The sequence below is a fragment of the Salvelinus sp. IW2-2015 genome, linkage group LG1, assembly GCF_002910315.2.
Source record: "Salvelinus sp. IW2-2015 linkage group LG1, ASM291031v2, whole genome shotgun sequence".
Lineage (NCBI taxonomy): Eukaryota > Metazoa > Chordata > Actinopteri > Salmoniformes > Salmonidae > Salvelinus > Salvelinus sp. IW2-2015.
This window is the reverse complement of record NC_036838.1, coordinates 56785085-56792292: the sequence shown is the minus strand read 5'-3', so window position 1 is coordinate 56792292 and position 7208 is coordinate 56785085.

The window sequence follows — 7208 nt, the reverse complement described above, 5'->3', positions numbered from 1 at the left end:
CCCACAGGTGTTCGGCTAATTTGATGCCTAGAAGCTATTTGGAGCTTCATCCTGCTGATTTTGTGTTTGAAACAATTGTGAGTTCCTTCCTTGGACAGAGATTTTTGGACATTATTAATAAGTAAACAGAGGGAGGTTAACTGCAGCTAGAATCAAATGAAGAGTTCAACGCATACTGTTAATTTCATTCTGAGCATGTGTGACTATGAACTAATGATGTACAATCAGGAAGATATTTGGACTTTCCATTGATATCACAAGTCACACAGAAAAGCTTCATTTGACAGGGTCCTGGAAGTCTAGACTACATAAAGTACAAGAAGACTGCATCTTTTATATTTTCAATCTAATGCACTAAAAACAGTGATGATTATATAAGGGATATTATTACACCTGCTAGCTCTTCAGAGTCTCTGCAGTGGTTGCGATGCATCCCCTGATTAGATTCTATAACTGTTGCATGCGGTGGCATCGTTAAATCATATGTTACAGGGACCCCATAGCTGTATCTCATGGGTTAAAAGAACAAAACAAAAGAAATATAAATAAACCTGGCTAAAAGAACACAGTGGTTTGTCTTCAATCATCATGATGCAGTAGTCTGGTATCAACTGATACGGATGCAGTGCAAGTAGATGGCATCTCATTTCATGATAAACACATATTCCATTTGAGAGGAGAGTGCATTTAGAGTGAAAGCATTTGGCTATGCTTCCCACATATTCCATGAATCAAAATTGTAGCATTACCATCAATTTCATGGTTATCTGTCAAAAAAACAGTCATGTTCAGGAGGAAAGAGCTCTTGTTTGATGTCGAATGTGTTAAATTATCTATTGACAACTTAAAGTAAAGGGATTTTTCTTTATAGAAGTAACACTTTAGGAGGTGAATAAGTTTGCTTTAGCTGGATGGGTTTAAAATAAGTACAGTGTCACTGCTCACTCCATGTGACAGCGAGAGGGAGCCTAGAGGGATTACTAAATTAAAATCAAATCACCTAATGTCTTACTTCTCAACCTCCAGGAAGAACTTGGCTTGTCCATGTCAGCTAGCCCTCGACATTGCTGCTGGCACGGGATAGACACTTGACTGAGAAACATGCCTGAAGTATATTAATGAGTTGACAAGTCTTAAATAATTTCTGAAATATCTGGAGAGAGCGCAATCTGTAAACCTTGTCATTGTAAAATGTGTTAAAAAAAAATTCTCCCCTTTTTCATTTTATTGCTGTGTTGTAAAATACTGAAAGAAGTCCAGCATAGCAGCAACAGGATGAATGGTTGTTATGATGAGAGGTGATGGATTACACACACATATTTGGTTTTCACTCCATATTGCCTTGTCCAAGGTCGGAAACAGCCCAGGCGGCAGCAAAAACATTAAATGAGTACACAATCCCATTTCAAACACACCTTAAATTGAACAAGCATTTTTTTCACACTTTGCTTCCAAAACTACAATTTATTTCTTCATCTGGCAATCCGTCATATTTTGTACAAAGGGTGGGTCTAATCCTGAATGCTGATTGGTTAAAAACTGGCAAGGGACTGTGAATAGCCCACCCATGATCCGGACAAGGTAAATACAGACACTGGATCACACCTTTCAAGTTTGACGGTTTACTGTCCACGAAATGTGTGATAATGTTATATTTTATTTTCTCTTGAGCAATTGCAACTTAATCAATATTTGAAGAGGATATGGACAGAAGATTTCAATCAGACTTTACTTTTTTTTTTACAGTACATGTTCAAAGAAATATCAAAACAATAAGTGAAAATTCAAGCCTAATATATTCAAGACTCTATAGTACATTTGAAGACATTGCTGTGAAAGGGCCTTTGCCTTTGTCTTGGATGATATACTTTAAACAACTGTGGCTTGGAAAAGTCTTTTGCTAGTCTCCTTTTCCTAGTCCTCCCGGTTTTGACCCTTGCCTGTTTCTGGACTCCGTACCCGCCTGCCTGACCATACCCGCCTGCCACTCTGTACTTCCTGGACTCTGATCTGGTTTTGACCTTTTTGCCTGTCCACGACCATTCTCTTGCCTACACCTTTGGATTATTAAACATTGTAAGACTCCAACTAGCTGCCTCCTGTGTCTGCATCTGGGTCTCGCCTTGTGCCTTCATAGAAAAACACTTAGACAAATCTCCTATCTTTTCGCTTAGGCTAGGAAAAAAACTTGAAAGAAAAAACTCTGACAAATGTCATGCATTCATGGTGGCGACGGAGAGTAGGACTGCCGTCTTATCGGCTCTCAACCGATCATGCTATTTTGTTTGTTTTTTCGCTTTCTACGTAACTCGTTTTGTACATAATGTTGCTGCTACCGTCTCTTATGACCGAAAAGAGCTTCTGGACATCAGAACTGGGATTACTCACCTCAAATTGGATGAGGAGTTCTTCCTCAATGAGTCGGACGCGAGGGATATACTGCACACACCCAACCAGGCCCCGATACCTGTGAGTCGCTGAAGAATGAAACTTAGATTTCGAGGCAAAAGATCAAAAAGTGGCTAATCTGCCCTTGCCTTCCATTCTGCTAGCTAATGTTCAATCGCTGGATAATAAATGGGATGAACTGAAAGCAAGTGTATCCTACCAAAGGGACATTAAAAACTGTAATATCTTATGTTATCTGGAAGACAGAACAGCAGCATCTGGTAAGACAAGGGGCAGGGGCCTATGCAATAATGTAAACAACAGCTTGTGCACGATATCTAAGGAAGTCTCCAAGTTTTGCTCGCCTGAGGTAGAGTATCTCATGATAAGCTGTAGACCACACTATTTACCTAGATAGTTTTCATCTGTATCTTTCGTAGCTGTCTACATACCACCGTAGAGCGAAGTTGGCACTAAAACCGCACTCAATGAGCTGTATTCCACCAATAAGCAAACAGAAAAACGTTCACCCAGAGGCGGCGCTCCTGGTGGCGGGTGACTTTAATGCAGGGAAACTTAAATCAGATTTACCAAATTTCTGTCAGCATGTTAAATGTGCAACCAGAGGGAAAACAATTCTAGACCACCTTTACATCACAAACAGAGACGCGTACAAAGCTCTCCCTCGCCCTCCAATTGGCAAATCAAACCATAACTCTATCCTCCTGATTCCTGCTTACAAGCAAAAATTAAAGCAGGAAGCACCAGGGACTTGGTCTATAAAAAAGTGGTAGGATGAAGCAGATGCTAAACTACAGGACAGTTTTGCTAGCACAGACTGGAATATGTTCCGGGATTCTTCCAATGGTATTGAGGAGTACACCACATCAGTCACTGGCTTTATCAATAAGTGCATCGAGGACGTTGTCCCCACAGTGACTGTACGTACATACCCCAATCAGAAGCCATGGATTACAGGCAACATTCACACTGAGCTAAAGGGTAGATTCTAATCCGGAAGTTTATAAGAAATCCCGCTATGCCCTCCGACGAACCATCAAACAGGCAAAGCATCAATACAGGACTAAGATCGAATCGTACTACACCGGCTCTGACGCTCGTCGGATGTGGCAGGGCTTGCAAACTATTACAGACTACAAAGGGAAGCACAACCGAGAGCTGCCCAGTGACACGAGCCTACCAAACAAAATAACTTCTATGCTCGCTTCTAAGCAAGTAACACTGAAACATGCATGAGAGCATCAGCTGGTCCAGATGACAGTGCGATCAAGTTCTCTGCAGCCGATGTGAGTAAGAAGTTTAAACAGGTCAACATTCACAAGGCCGCTGGACCAGACGGATTACTAGGACGGGTACTCCGATCTTGCGCTGACCAACTGGCAAGTGTCTTCACTGACATTTTCAACCTCTCCCTGTCTGAGTCTGTAATACCAATGTGTTTCAAGCAGACCACCACAGTCCCTGTGCCGAATAACACTAAGGCAACCTGCCTAAATGACTACCGACCCGTAGCACTCACGTCTGTAGCCATGACATGCTTTGAAAGGCTGGTTATGGCTCACATCAACACCATTATCCCAGAAACCCTAGACCCACTCCAATTTGCATACCACACCAACAGATCCACAGATGATGCAATCTCTATTGCACTCCACACTGCCCTTTCCCACCTGGACAAAAGGAACACCTATGTGAGAATGCTATTCATTGACTACAGCTCAGCGTTCAACACCATAGTGCATCACTAAGCTAAGGACCCAGGGACTAAACACCTCCCTCTGCAACTGGATCCTAGACTTCCTGACAAGCAGCCCCCAGGTGGTAAGGGTAGGTAACAACACATCCGCCTCGCTGATCCTCAACACAGGGGCCTCTCAGGGGTGAGTGCTCAACTCCCTCCTGTACTCCCTGTTCACTCATGACTGCACGGCCAGGCACGACTCCAACACCATCATTACATTTAAACACATCATTAAACATCAACATGCTGTTGTGGAGCAGGTTGAGAGCTTCAAGTACCTTGGTGTCCACATCAGAGACAAACTAACATGGTCCAAGCACATCTAGACAGTTGTGAAAAAAACCTATTGGGCCCGTTGGGCCAGTAAGCGAAAGGTTGCTGGATCGAATCCCTGAGCTGACAAGGTAAACATCTGTCGTTCTGCCCCTGAACAAGGCAGTTAACCCACTGTTCCCCGGTAGTCCGTCATTGTAAATTAGAATTTGTTCTTAACTGACTTGCCTAGTTAAATAAATGTTAAATTTAACATAACAACAAGGCAACAGACCACAGATACAACATGGTCAATGCAGGAAACCCTACTATTGTCTACACATCACACAGTAAGACTATTTCTTGGTTAAGGCTGACAATGTAAGCCTTATTTCCAGCAATACAGTTATCTGCAGGATGAGATCCATTGCTCCTCCATCACCGCTTACACTTTTGACGTATGGACTTGACAGGTCAAACATCAAAAGAGCATTCCCCATCACCCTTCTTCTATTGCCGTTTTATTCATGCTGATCAGAGGGAGCCTGACAGCAGGAGGATCTCAAGAGGCCATTACTATGTGACATATTAGACAGCTCATCTGCCTGCACTGGATGGATGGAATTCTGTGAACCTCCAGCATTGCCTAAGACGGGCACTTTCAGCATGTTAGCCTAAATTATTAGCATCATTTCCTTCAGGCAAAGGGTAAGGTCGCAGCATGGCTGGTGCTAAGTGACGGTCATAAAGCCAAAAGTAATGATCGTAACGCCATTATGGAAGAAGATGATTAGCTGGGATGCCATATTTCATTTACACCTCAATCTCATTTTTTCTGAAGATAAGAGGAAGAAATATGCTCCATGGGCAGAAGACCAGGATGTGACAAGCAGCCAAGACCTGCCAAGAGACTGGGACTAGCTACCTCTTAAGCAACAACGACCATAGTACAGTAGCTGCACTGCCACTCTAAGGGAAGGTTGTTGAAAATGGGTCACATATTGTTTTAGGCCTCTTCGGCGAATGGACCAGAAAGTTATTCCCAGACCCTGCCATAGTGAAGTATGTCTTCCTCTGGTGAATTACACTGAACAGAAATATAAACGCAACATGTAAAGTGTTGGTCCCATGTTTCATGAGCTAAAATAAAAGATGCCATTCAGTTTCCATGTGTACAAAAAGTTTACTTCTCAAAATGTTTGTGCACACATTTGTTTACATCCCTGTTAGTGAGCATTTCTCATTTGCCAGCATAATCTATCCACCTGACAGGTGTGACATATCAAGAAGATGATTAAACAGCATGATCATTACAGAGGTGTACCTTTTGCTGGGGACAATAAAAGGCCACTCTAAAATTTGCAATTTTGTCACACAACACAATGCCACAGATGGAAATGACATGCTGACTGCAGGAATGTCCACCGGAACTGTTGCCAGAGAACTGAATGTTAATTTCTCTACCATAAACCGCCTCCAATGTTGTTTTAGAGAATTTTGCAGTACCTCCAACCGGCCTCACAACCACAGGCCACGTGTAACCATTCCAGCTCAGGACCACCACAGCCAGCTTCTTCACCTGTGGGATCGTCTGAGAACAGCTACCCAGACAGTTGATGAAACTGTGGGTTTACACAACCAAAGAATTTCTGCACAAACTGTGAGAAACAGTCTCAGGGAAGCTCATCTGCACCTTGTCATCCTCACCAGGGTCTTGACCTGACTGCAGTTCAGCATCGTAACTGACTTCAGTGGGACTTGTTTACGTGCTGCTGTGCGTTTTGTTGCTAACCTTACTTTGCTACCTGCCAACTTTACGGTTTTTACTTTTTAATTACCGTTTATATTTTTAGTGTATCCCTCGCTCGACTTTTTTCATTAAACTTTTTCACTCCGGACGCTTTATCTGGACGTGGTTCGCCAGGACCTCCACCAGCCGAAGCTAAGTAGTAACAGTAACCTCTCACAGTCCCCGCACCCGGACAATTTTCTCATGGCTTCTGGAAGGAAATGCTGTAGGAATGCTCAACCGGTGTCGCTCATTCAGCCGAGATAAACTTTCAACTGGTTCTCCCCATTAGGCAGCGAGTCGGAGTCTGAGGCCGAGCCTTCTCTGGTCRCTACTCCTCCCGTTACAGGGTCTGAGACGCCGAAGCCTCCCACCATTAGCTCTGACAAATTGAAAACCCTAGTCATTATCGACTCCATTACCCACAGTACTAGACTTAAAACGAATCATCCAGCGATCATACACTGTCAGGGGGCAGGGCTACTGACGTTAAGGCTAATTTGAAGATGGTGCTGGCTAAAGCTAAAACTGGCGAGTGTAGAGAGTTTAGGGATATTGTTATCCACGTCGGCACCAACAATGTTAGGATGAAACAGTCAGAGGTCACCAAGTGCAACATAGCTTCAGCGTGTAAATCAGCTAGAAAGATGTGTCGGCATCGAGTAATTGTCTCTGGCCCCCTCCCAGTTWGGGGGAGTGARGAGCTCTARAGCAGAGTCTCASKYCTCAATCGCTGGTTGAAAACTGTTTTCTGCCCCTRCCAAAAMATAGAATTTGTAGATAATTGGCCCTCTTTCTGGGACTCACCCACAAACAGGACCAAGCCTYYRCTGRTGAGGAGRYACYGARTCCATCCTAGCTGGASGGGTGCTCTCATCTTATCAACGATCATAGACAGGGCTCTAACTCCCCTAGCTCCACAATGAAATAGGGTGCAGGCCAGGCAGCCTGCCAGCTTAGTGGAGTCTGCCACTAACACAGTCAGTGTAGTCAGCTCAGCTATCCCCATTGAGGCCC